General features: G+C 40.3%; 1 protein-coding gene across 3 annotated transcripts in view; it reads left to right on the forward strand.

Moving 5' to 3' along the window:
• Positions 1 to 12076, forward strand: part of LOC138762198 (juxtaposed with another zinc finger protein 1-like) — a 163372-nt gene extending 151296 nt beyond the window's left edge. The window contains exons 7-8 of one of the 3 annotated variants that reach the window (XR_011356814.1): positions 2010 to 2101; positions 11838 to 12076. The gene's annotated coding sequence lies outside the window, so the exon portion shown is untranslated. Of the gene's footprint in view, positions 1 to 2009; positions 2102 to 5695; positions 5765 to 11837 lie in introns of those variants that run through there. The other 2 variants (XR_011356813.1, XR_011356815.1) reach the window with 2 other exon arrangements.
• The last annotated feature ends 6496 nt before the right edge of the window (positions 12077 to 18572 follow it).

Raw genomic sequence — 18572 nt, forward strand, 5'->3', positions numbered from 1 at the left:
TTCTGTGGCATCAAGTGATTCAAATGGGTTAGAAGTGGTTCAAGTATTATTTTAGTCAGTTCACTAAATTATTGATCAACACTAACCTTGAGTGTACTGCTATGAAAATTAAAATTGAATATAAACAGACCTCTGAGACCTTGGTGGGGGGAATATAATTTTCACAAAAATGTACCAACCATGTAATTTACATGTAGTTCCTCACGATATTGTGATTCTATTAAATGATACTTGGCTGATGACAGCAGTCTGAAATTGGTGGTTTGGATCTGTTCACAATGTTGCACTAAAATCTTGCTGCAAAAAGTGACCATTTGCGGAGCTTGTAAGTGAATGAGATCATTTGTTATCCTGCTGCTGTGGCAGCTTACTGGCTTAACCCTTTGACCTTGTTGTCTTAAGTGATGCTTTAAACATAATCTATGCATTTTGTTTCTTTCTTTTTATTTTTGGCCCTTTTGCTGATGAAGCACTTGGGAATTTTATATTCCCTGAAAATCGTGATATATTAAGGGTAATGACCAAAACAAAATCTTTTTTTCTCTTGATTATTTAAATTTACTGACATTTACAGATGTGTTGAGACGTTAAGGATGATGCAAAATAACAAAACTGGATGTTATTTCTTGTCGGCTTGGTAAACCAATCCCGATTCTGGCTCCTGCCTGGTTCTACCTATAGGGGGCTCAGAATGATGAATTTTTGTTGAACCGATGAATATTAATTCTCCAAATAATTTAATGTACTGTATTTAACAAAGCATGTAACATACACATAAACCAGATAGGGATTGTTCCAGATACTTCTCCTTCCAAAAATATTTTGCCGATAACAAATATAAATTTAAAAAGGCAATGTGTGTCAGATTTCACTTTGACTATTCTTGTTTTTTCTTATCCCTTTGTGAATAAAAAATACATGATATGGTTTTTATAAATTTGTTACAATGAAATTCAAATAATGAACTGTGTTATTTATCATTCCCACTGAAGAAGCTATTTTCCTGGTAATTAAGCCAGTCTACGTTTCTTGTCACCCTGACATAATAATTGGACAATTTATATAAACTGTTTTCAGTTGAATGATGCAGGCATTTTAAACAGCATTATTTTTACACCCAATATAATTTACATTAATTCAATATATTTCATATTAAAGCAAGCAAATTTTAGAGTACATACATTGGTAATGAGTTATGGGTAACTTTGTTTCCCTAAATAGTGTTAGTGAAAATAATTGCTTAACAAAACAAAAACGTAAGACAAATGATCTTCAGGATTTAAATGTTGGGGGAATAATGTTTGTCTCAGAAAATGTTGAAAGCTGGTGTCAAAGACATCATAGCAAGACACAAAATTCAAGGTAATCAGGCAAATTCTACATGGTTTTGTCAAAGAAAAATCATGTTTGGCTAATTTATTGGAATTCTTTGAAGAAGTAGTTGGAAAATTAAGCTTAATTGTAGCAGCAATTGAAACCAGTGCGATATAGTCATTACCACATATGTCTCAACCTTAGAAGCTGCAAACTGGTCAAGGAGGTTGACCATTCCAAACTTGGGGTGGGGAGGGAAATGCGTTGGGTATTCCAGAGAATATCCCTGGACAACTTCAATAACAGAGTTGAAAAGGACAACCCTTTGGAAAAGTGCTATTGGGAGGGATCAGGAAGAAGAAAAATAACTCCAGTGGGTTGCTGCTCTTGATAAATTACTTGGAACAAGATCTCATTATGGCAAAAAAAAAAATTTTTAGCAGAAAGCAAAGGAGGGAGAAGTAGGGACAAGTTTTCCACTTTATGTGATTACAGCACTTTATCCTTTGACACATCCACCAACTTCTGTGTGTTCCCACTACCAACTACATCTTCCCCTCTCCAACCTATCTGCTTCTCACAGGGGTAAATCTCTCTGAGTTTGTTCTTTCCTCCCCACCTACCCTTCCGCCCCCTTGTGCACTTCTCGATGTAATTGCAGAGAATGCTAAATTTGTCCCTCCATCTCCATCCAGGGCCACAAACAGATCTTCCAGATGAGGCATGGACATCATTCAACATAATCCATTGCAATCAGTGGACTTGGTGTGTGGCCTTCTCTACATTGGTGAGACCAAACACAGATAGGGGCAAGAGAGAAACTTGAAGAGCAGCACATTATTATTCCTTCTAGACAACCTTAAACCTACTGACATGCACATTGTATTTCCAATTTTAGGTAATCCTTACCCCCATCACACTCCACCGTTTCTGACTCTTTACCTAGCTCATTCTTCTCTGATTTCTTACCACCACCCCCCCTTTTTCCGGGTGGTCTTTCCCTCTACTTCTCCACCCTTTCCTTCACTTCTCACATGTCTGTCATCTCTGGGCCACTCTCTCTTTAGATACATAATTTATCCTTTTCAACTTAGTCTTGATAAAGGATCCTGATCTGAAACATTGACTGCCATTTCAACACATTCTCTTTGCTCAAGATTCTTGAACCTCAAATTGTATTCACTTACTAGTTATTATTCTTCAAGGCGAGTATTATCTTTGACCAAAAGGAACAAGCCGAATAGTGTGCTCCCAGTTTGCTGCCAATCAAGAGCAGAGACACTGATGACTGACAAAGCTCATGAATATTACTCTCTTTGCTAATCAACATCCCAAATGGAACGGTGGGGGGGGGGGAAAAAAATTACAACTACCATTGGAATTGCTACTAAGAGAGAAATAGTTTTTTTTTAAAAATGCAAGCTGTTGTTTGCTATTGAATAATCAGTGCCAATTATCATTTTCAACTTGGTTAGTGGGGATAAAAATTTGCTACAGGAGTCTCTGTTACGGAGTTTTGCTGGCACATGGATGATGGCGTTGTCATGGTAAGTCCTGACGGACATTTTTTTTAAAATGTAACCTTGTTAGCGGCATTGTATGATAAAGGAAACTTGACATCCAGAAGTCGATTCCCTGCACAGGTGCACACTTGTTGAATCTCATTAGTGCGCTCCATTTCGAGGCTACTTTATTTCCACATTTGTCAGAATGGCTGCATTAAAGCATACAGCTTTTCAGGTAGAACAAGTAAAAATGCTGAGTATCTTAGGCTGCACCCATTCAGTTTTTCATGAATTTGGAGAATTCTTTGATAAGTTCAGGAGTAGTAATGCTTTGCCCCACCCCCCACCCACCCCCCTCATTATTCAACTGATAACATCTCTGTATAAAAACCCTCACTTCTTTCAAATGTCTGGAAGCCCTATTTTTCCCTTAAATCCAGGGATAAGAAAATTGAGTACCTGAATCTTGATTTAAGAGTGATCTGTCAAGGGCTACTCTTTATTCTTGCAGACAGATCCCAAGAATGACCAAACATATTAATTATTTTCAAGAGTAATTTGCTGTACCATGTATACTAATTTTGCTGAATCTTGAATTTTATTTAAGGAAGTCTATGATTTTGTTCAGGTAATCACTTCACTATCTCCACTGGTCTCCTGTCCCATAAATCGTTCACCTTTTGACAAAATTGCAACTTCCTACGGTTCAATTAATTCTACTTTTTTTTGTGCCCAGTTATTCCATGCTGCAACTTCAACAGCATGCTCTGTTTTGACTAAAACTGAATGATTTGCACCTTTTATCATATCTGCATGACCTTCATGGCTCTTTATAGCCAGCAAAGCACATTTGGAGTAAATCTACCTGTATAACATAGCAACCAAGTAGCACTAAACAACAGTGAAATTAATGAAAAGAAGTGAAACACGAAAGAATGTGGACACTGTAGTTGACATAAAAACACAATGCTGGAGAAACTCAGCAGGTCAAACAGTGTTCTTTATATTAGCAAGGATTCTCGGTGAAGGGCTGGGCTTGAAGCATTGGTTGTGTATCATTATCTTTGCTCTATAAAGGACAGTGTTTGACCTGCTGAGTTTCTCCAGCATTGTGTTTTTACCGAAGTTGATGACTAAGTTATCTGTTTTAGGTATTGACTGTTGGCATGTCTATTAAGAGAAAGATCCCAGCCTCCTCCAAATAGTATAAAGATCTTTTTAATCCACCTGAAAAAAGAAATGGATAGTTTATTGTGGAGTTGGTATTCGGAACAACAGACGATTTATTAGAACTGATGCACATCAGGAGACCAGTAAAGCTGATCTCCTGGCCATGATTTTCGTACAGATTTTGTACTCTCAGTAGACCTGATTACAGAAACTTGATTAACTTAATTTAACTGTTTCGATTACTGAATGGAGTTCCACATATCTAGTTACTGCAGTTTAACTTGGCTAACAATAAATCTAAGTTTCTGTTACAACAATAGATGCATGTCATAACTGTAACTTACTTAACGGCAATTCAATTTCCTATTACAGCAAAAGGTGCACCCTATAACATAATTAATGATGTTCCTGAAACTTGGTTATCTTCACAGATTTCCATTACTTTTTTCTTGGGGCTGTCTTTGAGTTCCCTGTTACCACATTAACACAATTTGCATTCCTCTTAACAAGTTATAGCCATCGCTATTCTTTCCTCTACAACACTCATCTTAAAAACAAATACTTGAAACAATTCATTACTACACCAGAAGCCTTAATTATGTGAGTCTTTCAAATGGAATTTGAGCCAACAACCTTCTAATTCAGTTGAGGTGGTACCAGTGAGCCAAAGATTATACTTCTGCATTGGGTAAAGTGTGCAGAAATCATAGTGTAGAGTGTGCAATCACAGTTCCATTTGGTCATCATGTTAATTAGATCAAATATTTTGAAACACACTACTTGCTAGGGCTGTATAACGTTTGTATCTTGTAAGAGGGTTTTGGTAAACATCTTTTTTCACTCTTTTGGCATGAGAAGTAGAAACAAATAGAGCATACAAAGTTGTATATGTGGAAAGACCAAATAGAATATACCAGTGCAACATGGGTGTTTAACTGTCTAGCTGTTTAACTGTTTAGGTGTATTCTATAATTTGAGATAAAACCTATACTTTAGATTTTTTAAAGTAAAAACAAAAAATACTGAAACTAAATGAGTCAGACAGCAGACAGTCGAAGTCATGCAGCATGAAACAGGCCCTTCACTCCAACTCATCCAGGCTGACCAAGTTTGGCATTCTGGGCAATTCCCATTTGTCTGCATTTGGTCCATATCTTCCTATCCATAAATGTGTCCAAATGTCTTGTAAATGCCAAAATTGTGCCTGTTTCTCCAATTTCTTATGCTCATTCCAGTTAAGGACCACCCTCCAAGTGAAAGAATTGCCCTGTGGATCCCTCTTAAATTTCTCCCCTGTACCATTTAGTTCTAGATTTACCTACCCTGGGGAAAAAAGATTGTGAACATTCACAGATATGGAAAAAGAAGTAGAGTTAATGTTTCAAGATCAATTACCTTTAATATTTTTCACATTCTGAGCTACTGCTGTTCAGCTATTTTCAAATTCCTCTGCCATTATATTAACTCTATTGTTATGAGCCCAGAGGACCCATAAACCCAGCACCAATAGATATTCACCAAGACAAATGGTGACTAAAGTTGCTTTTAATTATCTTTAAACATGAAAACAGAATCACACTTTAACTTATCACAAAACTAACCTAACTTAACTCCCTTCTAATTCTAAGCGCATGTGTATGTAATGTGTGTATAAGTTCAGAAAAGTTATTTGATTCATAGTCCAATCTCACTTTTCATTCCTCCAGGTTCACTGGTTGAAGGCAATTCTTATACTGTGCGCAGAATTTAACATTTATGAAGTTCACCAGGCTTTGGTGCTTGAAAGGTAAATGGTTACCGTTCAGGAAGGTTCTTGTCAGTTTTCAGAGAGAGAGATTTGTTGTTCCTTTTTAATCAGGCACTTCAGCATCTTGCTGATGAAACTTGCTCCTTCAGGGTTCTCCAGATGATAGCCTCTTTTGTTCAGGTCACCACAGAGTTCCTTTTTGTTTCTCTTATTCCAACATTAGACAGCCAGTCATCTCCTCTTTCATGAACCACAAGGACTTTGACCAGGCTGTCTTCCAAAATGGGGCTTTCTACAAACTTGCTAGCTTGTTCTGTTCCAGTCCCAGCTGCTCTTGCTGGCTGTAACACTGTAGAATGATCTCGCTCATGCTCTCTCAGAGAAAGCCTGTTTGACTCTCTCTGCTATCAAAACCACATGACCTTCTTAGAACAACAAGTTCTCTTCCAGACAATCTGAGGCTCCTACAAGATCTTTCATCTGTTGCCTTTTGTAAGCAACAATCAATTAGTGAAGTCTCTTGAGCATTCTTCAAAGCTCTTGCAAAAGCTGTGGAACTGATATGTCTAGCATGGGGCAAAGCTCCAGTATTTTAAATAAGATTTGTTTTAAAGTGTTTGTATGTGACCTACTCTAACAAACCTTTCCCAGTTTATCTCGCAAAAACATATCTATATACTCTGTTACACTATCAGCAATTAAATGTAAATGCAGGTACTCTAGTTTTCATCAAAAATAATACTTCATACATAATGGTTAAATTCTATCTCATACCAATAACTCACACAGCTTCCTTGTGAAGATTTAAGTGCTGAGGCAGGCCCATAATCAACTGCAGATTTGCACTATAATGCAATACCTGCCATTACCACCAAGCTAAGAATATACCTGCTTCAACAATGAATGTAGAGTTCATGTTAGGATTTCATGAAGTTATAAATTCTCCAATCTAAGCAAATCTAGGGCCACCAGATTTGGTTGAAACTGCAGTGCGGCTACACCTAATCTTAGGAGAAGGTTCCTCGAAAAATTCTATCTTCATTGATGGTGCTCATGAGTACAAAACGCAAGGCTAAATAATTTCCACCATCAGATAAACTGCTGAGTAAGTTGCTACAAGCAAGTTTGCACAGCCCCTAGTTGTAGAAACTCCCCTCCTCCTCTACCCTCAGTCTTCTATAAACAAGTCAATTTTGTATTCAACTTGCCCAACTCATTGCGATCTCCATGTGACTTAATCTTGTGAACCATGTTGCCATGACTTAATCAAATGCTTTACTAAAGTCCATGTAAACAATAGCCACTGACTGACCCTCTCCAATCATCTTGGCTTTGTCAAAAAAACTATCAAGTTTGTGAGACAGAACAGCAACTGCACAATCACGCAGACTATCCCTAATAAGCCCATGTTTAAAGGGATTAAGTATGAAGATATATGTATGAAGATGGCGGCGCTGGTGCGGACATGTGGAGAGCAAGGGAGTGGAGGTGCAGTGCTCCCATGGGGTCGAGCCACCCAGTCGAATGCCATCAACTCTGCATTTGGTTACCAGGCCTCGGAACCAATATGCGAGGAGGTGCCAAAGGCACTGGAGTGTCTCTGTGTTGGAGGTTCCGATTTGGGGGCTTGAATTGACAATGATTTGGATCCGACTCTGTGGCTGCAGGAGTGCTGGAGGTGAATCGACGGACACTCGGTGACTCTGGGGGACTCTCTCTTGCTTCTCTCTCTCTCTCTGACTGTAAGTCTGTAAAAGGCACTTAGGTAGTTCCTGCCAGTGGCGCATCTGTCTGCCTTGCACCAGGCAAAAAGAAATTTCATGTAATATGACACTGTTTTCTTACTGGGACAATAAATTAAATGTTGAATCTTAATCTATTCCTAAGAATCTTCTCTTCACCCTCAATAATTCCTCTTTTGACAGCCCACTTTCTCCAGGTCAAAGGGGTAGCCATTGGTTACCCACAAGGGCCTCAGCTATGCCTGCCTTTTTGTTGGTTATGTGGAGCAATCCATGCTACAAGCCTACACAGGCAAGGCCCCTCAACTCTTCCTCCGGTACATTGACGACTACTTTGGTGCTGCCTCATGCACCTATGGTGAGCTCGTCAACTTTATCCACTTTGCTGCCAACTTCTACCCTGACCTTAAATTGACTTGGTCCATCTCAAGCAATACTCTCTTTTTTCAATCTCTCTGTCTCTATCTCGGGAGACAAATCTAGACAGACATCTTCTACAAATCCACTACCTCCCATAGCTACCTTGACTAAACCACTTCACACTCTGTCCCCTGTAAAGATTCAATTTCTTTCTCTCAATTCCTCCATCCCCAATGCATCTATTCCCAGGATGAGGTCTTCCATGCCAAATCATTAGAGATGTGCTCCTTCTTCAAACAATGTGGCTTCCCCTCCACCACCATCAACGTGGTCGTTACCCGCATGTCCTCCTCTGCCTGCACATTTGCCCTTGCCTCCTCCACCCCTACACACAATCAGGATTCCCCTTGTCCTCACCTACAACCCCATTGACCTCTGCATCTTCTGTCATTTCTGCCACCGACTACATTATCCCACCACAAGACACATATTCCCTTCTCTGCCCTCTTTATCCATGACTCCTTTATCCGTTCTTCCCTCCCCACTAATCACCCCCTTGGCAGCTACCTCTGTGACCACAGGAAATGCCACACCTCCTCCCTCACTACCATTGGGGGCTCCATATAGTCCTTCCAAGTGAAGCAACATGTGAATTTGCAGGGGTCATCTACTGCATCCAGTGCTCCCGTTGTGGTCTCGTCTACGTCGGAAAGATTGGACCCAGACTGGGAGAATGCTTTATTGAGCACCTCGGCTCTGTCTGCCGCAATTGCATGGATCTCCCAGTGGCCACCCGTTTCAAATCCCTTCCCAATTCTCTCGCTGATATGTGCACTGCCAGATGGAGACCACCTGGAAATTGGAGAAACAACACCTTATCTTCCATCTGGGCATCCTCCAATCTGATAGCATTAACATTCGACTTCTCCGGTTTGTTAGAAACACCCCTCCTCCACCCCCCCCCCCTTCCCCTATCCTTTAGTTCTGCCTCTCTCTCTCTCCCTATTTCCCTCTTGTTTCCTTTTACAATCAATTCTCACCTTTCCTCTTATCATATCCAATTAACAACACATTTTGTCCATTGGTCTGTACTCCTCCCCCTTTCGTTTCCTAGTCTTTAATTTAGACGCCTGTATTTTTTTCGCTCATACCTTGAAGAAGGGCTCAGGCCCAAAATGTCAGTTATAAATCTTTACCTCCTCCGGATGCTGCAAGACAAGCTGAGTTCCTTCAGCATTTCTGGGCTTTGACTACATTCACTGCGGCTGCAAACTTTCATGTTTCTCTCCAATAATTTCCCTACTGCTGATGTAAGGTGCATAGACCTTAAAATTTCAAGGGTCGTTCCTGTTGCCTTTATTAAACAAATTAATAACCCAGAACTAGGAAAAGAAGTTTGTTAAGCTGCAAGGAAGATGGGGGATGTGGCTACCTCCGATGGGGGTAAATGAGTGAATGGGAGAGTGAAAATATAAACAAAAGAATAAAGGAGAGGATGCATTCAAGAAATGTGGATTTAGGAATAAATATAGGCTAGGGCAGAGGGGTTAATTCCCCTGTTCATTTTTTGAAATAGTACCAAGGGGTAATGAGCAGGGAGCCTTAGCTTAATCTCTTATTTGAAATACAACATGCTGAATATTGCTGCACTCCAACATTACTGCACTGGAATGTCAACTGTGATCTTGCTGCTGAAGTGGTTGGAGAGGTACTTGAACATCAAAACTCCTAACTTCAAAGTGAGAGTCGGAACACTGCCCCCATAGTTAATGGGGGCAGGCATGTTGTGCATTCTGCTTATGTATATGACACGTCAACAGAGACTTAACTGTGAGCATTGAAGAGGGTGCTTGAACTATCTTTGCATCTTATAAAATGTGCAGGCTGAAATCAATATAGTCACTGCATTTTAAAGAAGTAAATTTGAAGTTAAAACTCGTACATTGACATTTTGGATCAAACTCTATAATGTAAAATAAAAAATTAATCTTTTTAAGAGATGTGCAATACAGCACCAGTAAAATGCATACCTTTTAAAAATCAAGGGAAATGCACACCACGACCCATGACATAATTCTGTGTGCATAACATGCAGAAATTATGTGCATTATATATGGCATTGGTGGTGTTAAAAAAGATGAGAAGTGACAGTTTACACATCTAGCTTCAATTAACACATTGATGGCATTTTGCCTGGCTCCTTGCAGTGATAATGCTGTTGTCAAATGTGTTTAGTGCACCAAATCTCCTGGATCCTTCAGTAAGGCAGCAAGCTTCTGACAGATTGAAGGTTCAGAGATAGGCTATCATGACAGATGGAAGCTGGCATCGATGTTCAGCTTTTGCCTATCACGAGGGACCTGCTCCCCTTTATTCTTCCGGGCTTAGCTCAGCAACCTTGCGCACATTCAATGAGAGCATTGTTAAATAGTGCATCTGTGTGTTCGGCACTTTTGATGCAACATAAGGCAGAAGGTCTGTGAAGTGAATAGAGCCTCTCTTTGCTATCACTGCCTTTCATTTCTGCTAGCGTATTCTTTTAATGTGTAGATGTTCTCCAGTTTTTACTCTTGCTAGCCTTTATTTCCACGCAGCGTACCGCGGCCCATTTGAGGTATGATAATCAGTTGATTAGCTAGTGAAGTAGTTTTCCCTGAGGCTCTTTTGTGTGCAACATCCTCACACTCGATTGACATGTGGACATCATCAAGCTGATGAAATGCAGCTATAATGAACAAGAGAGAACGGCAGATGCAGCAGCTGAAGTGAAGGGGTCCTTCCCACTCGACATGCTAATTCACAAATCTGCTCTCAACTTGTACTCTCTGGAGATTAGGAATGGATATGAATCTTCCACAAATGCATATTCAAACACTGCATTGGCCTATGTGCCGTGAAATTCCTGTGTGGATGGGTGATGCTAATTTCCAGACAGATTATATTGCATCAAATGCAGTAATGATCTGACAGTTCATTTGCGCAGAGCCTTATGATCAAAGTTTAATGCATGGATAGGCGCAGGTGTGCAGTAAGCACCCATGAGCTCACTCAGATAGAACTAGGGTCCTCTGTCAAATTATCAGTGTTAAAAAGGCTGATGCATGAGGATATTTGAAAGACATTTAAAAAATTAATGTATTCATATTCAAAACATATTGTAACAGCAGTTCATTAGACATAGCCTACTCTACTCCCATAAAACTGACATACGACCTTTAACATTCAGGGACAGTCATACAATGAACACCCTTACTGCACACTCACTCAGGAAAGATGGATGTAATTACTCATAGTAATGGAACAAAGCCTATTTTAATTGGGTGATATTAAAACTGTTGATATTTTCACATGTCAGTTGTTGCATGTAATAGATTTGTTTTAAAGATTTTAATTTTTGATTAAGGGTAAATATAATACCACAAACCAAGAAGTTAGAATTTATAGAAAAAAAATCAGACATTGCAAAAGGCACTGAGTGGCTTCATGGTTCAGTCCTCATCTTTTCCAATTTCAGTGTAAGAATTCATTATACATTTTCTATGTAGAAAGAACGATTACAGCTTGGAGTATCATATAAATTCTTTAAAAGTGTGTATTCATTTTTTTGCATTGAAGTAGCATTAATTGCATTCTGAGGAGTATACGATACATGAAGGTTTCCTAATCCTGCATCAAAATAAGGGCATTACATTAACATTTAAAGCAAGCTATCCTTTTCATTGATTCCTGGTACATTTGAAGAGCTGTAAGAATATCAGTGCTCCAAAGGTTAACCAGATAATTAGTATTGAGTTAACCCACAGTGTTCTGAACAACCTTAGCATTCAAATCCTCTGTTCACAGAATGCAGAAAAAGTTGCTGTAAAATTGCGATTGAAAATGTATATTTTCCAAACATTACTAAATAGATCAAAATAATGTTTCTTTTCTATATTTGATTGTTAATATTATTACAGTTCTCAGAGTTATGGAGCTTACTTCACACCTCTGTGATCACAGGTTCAAGTGCTGTGCATATGACATTCCAACCTGCTGACAGACGTGATGAATGTTGCAAGTACAATAGCTTACCACAGGAAGGAAAAGCAGTCATATCATGAACATGACCTGTGTGATACAGTTAGATATGGACCAGTAACAAGCCTGACAATGACAACATTTGAAAGCAAGTCCTGACTCACCTCCTTGTCTGGTATCATGGACCACAGATCTCAATTGTTGATGTTTTTCGAAATAAACTGTGCACTAAACAAACCTGTATTTTATTGAAGAATCTGAATTTTCTTTTCTAATTTGACACTCACTCTAATTTTAGTTTACCTGTTAGTAACCAAGGGCAGCTAACTTTGCTAACTTCTGAAATCTGGCATGTGAACCACAATGAAGGATTAATCCATATCCATAAAGTGGAAATGCAGGTGCCACATCATTCCCATGATTGTAGAACCCAGGCAGCCTTCCTGTTCATTGGCTGAGTGTTTGTTTCACCATGTCCAATAGCATGAGAAGCTTGCAACAGGTAAAGCTAGCCAACACTGCTTAAAGCAGACCTGCACCTCTTAAAGGAAAGAAGGATTGATGTTGGAAACTGCAGACTCCGTGGATTACTGGTGCTAATCTGTAGGTCTTGGTGCAGAAGGTGTTTAAAAAAGAGTGAAAATTTGTCTTTTATCTCTAATGGCTAAGATGGAGGCACGTAGCCTTGTGGGCCAGCTGCAGAGATTATAACCCAAGAACCCAGAAATTACGTTGCAATAAATTCGATGAACTCGTTCAAATCTTGAATTGCAGAGGAGGCCTGCTGCAGAATTTAATAAATCAGATGAGGAGAATCCATGAGGAATACTTGCTGCCCACTTAATCTGGCAGAAAGTCTAGAGGCAATGTCAAAGAAGTTGGAGGGGTCCAGCATCATCGTGGCACAAGGCTTTGTGCAAAGATTGGAGAGGATTAATTCCACTATTGGAGGCTAATTCTGTTTGCACATTTGTAATTGAGCATTTTGCAACATCTGATGGATGATGTAATAGTTTTCATTGTTCCCCCATTCCACAAGCAGCCAACCAAGTCTCTCAGTAGTTCAGTGAATGCAGTTGATGCAATGAGAGCTAAACAATGTATGGAGGATCTTTTAAAGGGAATCACAATGGTCCTGTCAAGGTGCTTAGCCTCGGGAGTAACTTACACTGGCTTCATAGTTCCTTGCATATATAGTCGAAGGAGATAATTGAGCATATTGAGTCAATGTTGGCTCTTGGAGCAATTCTATTCCCCTATTAATTTTCTCCATATTCTCCTCATGCTACCATCAACTTCCCAAGATTCTACCAGTCCCCTATACACTACGGAGCATTTACACAGTCAACCTACCAACCTGGACATCATGTGGGAGAAGCCCATACTGTCATAAGGAAAATGTGCAAACTCCACATGGATGGCTCCAAAGGTAAGGTATGAAATCGGGTTAGAGAGGGAAGCAGCACCTCTTGCTTCAAGGAGAATGAAGCTGCTTTTCATTCCAAAAATAAACTTTATTCACAGCAAAAATGCAAAGCATTTCATATTCTTAGTATCATATTTGTTTAAACATTTAATTACTGGGCAGTGACCACATTGCATTAAGCTATACAACATAGCACCATTGCCATTAATGTGCACCCCCCCCAGGATTGGCCCCCCTGGGATTACACCCCCTTCAATTGTTTGAGGGGCTTCCCCACAAGTCTCAGCCCCTCAATACCTAGTAGCAGAAGGATCCTGGCCTATAGTCTCTTCCCACAAAGCCTTTGGATTGGCTGCTCCAATCCTCAATGCATCCCTCTGCACATACTCCTGCAGACTAGAATTTACCAGTTAGCAACACTCCTTGACTTGCATCTCACTGCGCTGGAAGACTAACAAGTTTCAGACAGACAAAAGAGCATCTTTCACTGAGTTGATGATCTATCTGCAGCACTGGATGTCTATCTCTGCGTCTCTTATTTAGCCCATAAATCAAAGACTCCTCTGTCTCGCTGCTGCTGGGGATGAACCATGTCATTTTCTCAGGAAAGCACATTCATCATCTCACCAGACTGGCATTCTGCCACTGTCCTGGCTCCTGCTCGTGGACACCCTTATCTCATTCTTAAACATTTATTTAATTAACATGTACAGCATAATATCAGGTCCCTCCCACCTGTGCTGCCCAATACACCTGTGTGACCAATTAAAACTCTGTACATCTTTGCTATTTGTGAGGAAACCAGAGCACCCAGAGGGAATCCATGCAGACACGGGGAGGATGGATTTGAACCTGGGTCACTGGTGCTGTACTGGCTTTGCAGTAACTGCTCCACTAACCATGGTGCCCCATAGCTATCTGCAAACTATAGCAACTGCAGCAGCTTGTCTGCAGCTATTTGGAGTCACTCTGTGGAAATAGTAGATCAGACAAAGGCATCCATGAGACTAGCAGAAAGGTAAAGCTTCTGGATGCCCATTGACTAACTGTATTGGCTGGATGTTGATTTGCCTGAAATGGTTCAAATAAAAGAACAAAGATGATCAGTAATGGAGAGGTGGGATCAATGTCACAGCGGGGATTTGGATGGTTTTTCTTTGCCCATTATCGCTTGTAATTGTAGCCTGTTGCTGAGCTATCTGGATATATTGTTCATCCTTATTTACCATTGAGGAGGGTGAAGAGTGGTTATCCCATCATTTGGCAGTTGTGTGAGGGAATTCTGATATTGCTGTTGTTTGTGTTAAGAAGTATCTCTTAAATAATAAATGACCACACAGGCTGGGGAGAGAGTAAAACATAGGCGAATGAAGGAAGGAGTGGTAGAATGAGGAGGCAGGTAGGAGAGGAGACCCTCCCTACTGCACATACCCCATCTGATTTATCCATGATCTGGTGGCCCATCCTCAGACGTCATTTTCATGCTTGCTTTCTCCCCTTCCTACCCCGGTCTTGATAAACCTGAAATATTGACTGTCCATTTCTCTCCAAGAATGCTGCCTGTCCTCCTGAGCCACTCCAACCTTTCTTTGTTTACTCAAAATTCCAGTATGTGTTTCTCCATAAACATCATGGTTTATAAGACAACACTGATTCCTCTCCATTTTTATGCTTCTCAGACCTAGAATATCTGCATCAGAAGCCTACTGGCACTTGAAAAGTCCTCCAAAGTCTCTATTAGGAGAACCAAGCAATATGACTGTCCTTCCTCAGGCCAACATCTGCAGCATTAAGGTGTTAGATGCACTCAGTGGGCTATGTTGGACAGGACTCTTGTTTGCATGCCTGATTATAGATTTCTCTCTCTAACAGACTCTCTATTTCAAGATTCCCATTGTTGTGAGCCCAGAGGACCCATAAACCCAGCAGCAATAGATATTCACCAAGACAAATGGTTACTTAAACAAAAGTTGCTTTCAATTATCTTGAAACATGAAAACAGAATCACACTTTAATTCATCACTATTAACTTAACTAACCTAACTTAACCCCCTTCTAATTCTAAGTGCATGTGTATGTAATGTGTGTGTAATTTTAGAAAAGTTCTTTGATTCACAGTACAATCTCACTTCTCATTCCTCCAAGTTTACTGGTTTCAGGTAATTCTTGTATTGTGCACAGAATTTAGCATTTATGAAATTCACCAGGCTTTTGTGCTTGAAAGATAAATGGTAACTACTCAGGAAGGTTCTTGTTGGTTTTCAGAGAGAGATATGTTGTTTACTGGATACCCACAACTGATTCCTTGTAACCAGCCACTTCGGTGTCTTGCTGAAGAAACTTGCCCCATCAGGGTTTTCCAGATGATAGCTTCTTTCTTTCAGGTCACCACAGAGTTCCTTTTTTTAAGTGAAATATTAGGCAACCAGTCCTCTCCTCTTGCATGAACCACAAGGGCTTTGACCAGACTGAACAAAGCAGTCACAACCCGTCTTCCAAATGGGGTTTATCCACAACCTTGCCAGCTTGTCCTGTTCCAGTCCCAGCTGCTGCTGCTGACTGTAGAACTGCAGAACTGAGTTCTCTTTCTCTTTCTCTCTCTCTGCTTGCAAAACCACATGACCCCCCAGCACAGCAAGTTCCACTCCAGGCAACCTGTGGCTCCGACGAGTTATTTCATCTGTGGCTTTTTTGTAAACAACAATCCATTAGTGAAGTCTCTTGGACACTCTCCATAGCTTTTGCAAAGCCTCTTGGTGCCAGCCTGTCTAGCATGAGCAGAACTCAAGTACTTTAAATAAGATCGGTTTTAAAGTGTTTGTATGTGACCTACTCTAAAAAAAACCTGCCCCCAATTCATCTCCTCAAAATATATCTATAATTTGTCACATCATGCAGAGGAAAAAAATCTAACTATGTTCCTAAAACCTTCCTAAAGAAACATCTGGTCCATGATTGTTCAAAGTGGAGAAGGGACATTCAGGATGGCTTTGAGAATCTCATGTACATGCAGCAAAAGTACACAGCTTCCCTACTTAATCATCCCACAAATTGCATCAGTTACCTCCTGCCCCATCTGAGGAAGGGTTTGCAGTTTCCATATTAGTTACCCACAAAACTAGAGTGGAATCAAGTCATGTTTGATTCTGTGGGACTACCTAGGAAGATATTTGTCCTCATCTTTTTATTGGAATATTTTATTTCTGATTTTTCAAACTTAAACTCAAACAGTGGTCAACATTATCAGTGTCAATTTACATTGGCTACAATTAATAAGTATTCATTTTGTACAGTTTTCTGCAGAGTTCTTTTCATCTCCCTCCCCAACCCCCACATTTAACACAACTAACCACAGTAACTCACAACATTCAAGACACTCATAACAAAGTTGTAAGACATATATTAGAGTTTTATGGGTTTGACACAGTGGCCAGTGCTCAGGCTGCTTTCTTCTCTTGACTTTTCCTGGTTGGGATGCAATGGAACCCTCCCCCACCCCCACCCACCAATTGGGGAAGGTAGGGTGGCGAGGTGCAAGGGTCCACACTATAACTGCGCTCCTATGGAATTTAAGTATGGTTGCCAAATTTTCAAAAAAGTGTTATACTTTTTCCTTAAGTTGTAAATAATTTTCTCCAAGGGAACACAGCTTTCCACTTCTGCATTCCAGCGAGTAATGCTCAGGCAGGAGTCGGTTTTCCAAGTAACCACTATGAACTTACTGGCCACTGCCAGTGTGATCAATACAAATTGAATTTGAAATTTGGGCAGGTTCATTGTACATCTTATGTCCATTATGTTTCCCAACAGGATCAACTCTGGGTCCTGTGGGAATTCTTTACCTGTATGATTTTTTTTTCTAGGATTTGACCTAGTTCCACCCAGAAGGTTCTCCCCTTGGTAAATGTCCAGGTTGCGTGCACAAAGGTTCCAGTCTGAATGCCACACCTAAAGCATTGGCCTGACAATTCTGGTTTAGACCTGTTCAATTTTTTGCGGCATCAGGCCTAAATCTCTTGCCCTGAAATTGCAACCCCTAAAACATTTGCATTACATCCATCCAGCCTATCAAGCCTTGTCATAATTTTATGTTAAACCTAAGCCCCTCTCATTCCTTTAAGCATTAACCTCGATCTGTGATGAAAATGAAGTCCATGGCAAAGCAGGTGATTAAAGGAAGAACAGGAGGATGTAGGGACAACTTTGCTTCATTTATAACTTCAATAGGTGGCTCTTGAGTGGAGCTCTAAAATCAACAGCTTGTGCCCCTGGAGAAATAAAATAAACACGCCATGCATGCTGGGCTAGACCACTTTAAAAGATGCCAAAGATGAGAAAAAAAATCCAAACCACAGTATTGAATGGAAGAGGAGTTGTTTCAGTTACCTATTTGTTTATGATTGATTCATGAACAAGTTGAGGTAATTAGAGTAGTGATGGAATGGGGGTATTTGTCAATCCTTTAGTTTGTGAAGAAAAAGCAGGCAGCCGGTGAGGAAGTGGATCCATTGTTCCTCAGGTTTGTCCATGTAAACTTGAAGAACAACCCATCACATTGCACTGGTGAGACCTCGCTGGGAGTACCGTGTACAGTTTTGGCCACCAAATTTGAGAAAATATGTGATGACATTGGAGAGGATTCGGAAAGAAATTTAATAGAATGATACCAGGAATGAAAAGGTTAGTATATGAGAAACAATTGTTATCTCATGGACTGTACTCGTCGGGGAACAGAAGGATGAGGGGGAACCTCACTGAGGCATTTCGAATGCTGAAAGGCCTGAATAGAGTAGATGTGGAAAGGATATTCTTGGACAAGAGGGCATAACCTCAGGATAAAAAGGTGTCAATTTAAAACTGAGATGTGGAAAAAATGTCTTTAGTCTGAGGGTCATGAGTTTGTGGAACTTGTTGTCACATGCGGATGTGGAAGTGAGGCTGTTGGATGTAGTTAAGGCAGAGATTGACAGGTACTTGATTAGTGAGGGCATCAAAGATTGTGGGGACAAAGCTGGGGAGTGGGACTGAGTGGGTGGCTATATCAGCTCTTGATTAGAATGGCAAAGCAGACTCGATGGGCTGAAGGGCCTAGCTCTGATGGGCCTAGCTCTGATGGGCCTACCTCTGATGGGCCTACCTCTGATGGGCCTAGCTCTCCTCCTATATATCATGATATTCCTCCTGGGACAGCTTTTATTTTATCAGTCCAAACACTGATTTTTCTAATTTTAGGGACTCCTCGCCTACATCTGATTCCACTCTTTCATCTTTCCTTAAAGCTACTTTGTGTT

Source organism: Narcine bancroftii, chromosome 4 (genome assembly GCF_036971445.1).
Source record: "Narcine bancroftii isolate sNarBan1 chromosome 4, sNarBan1.hap1, whole genome shotgun sequence".
NCBI lineage: Eukaryota > Metazoa > Chordata > Chondrichthyes > Torpediniformes > Narcinidae > Narcine > Narcine bancroftii.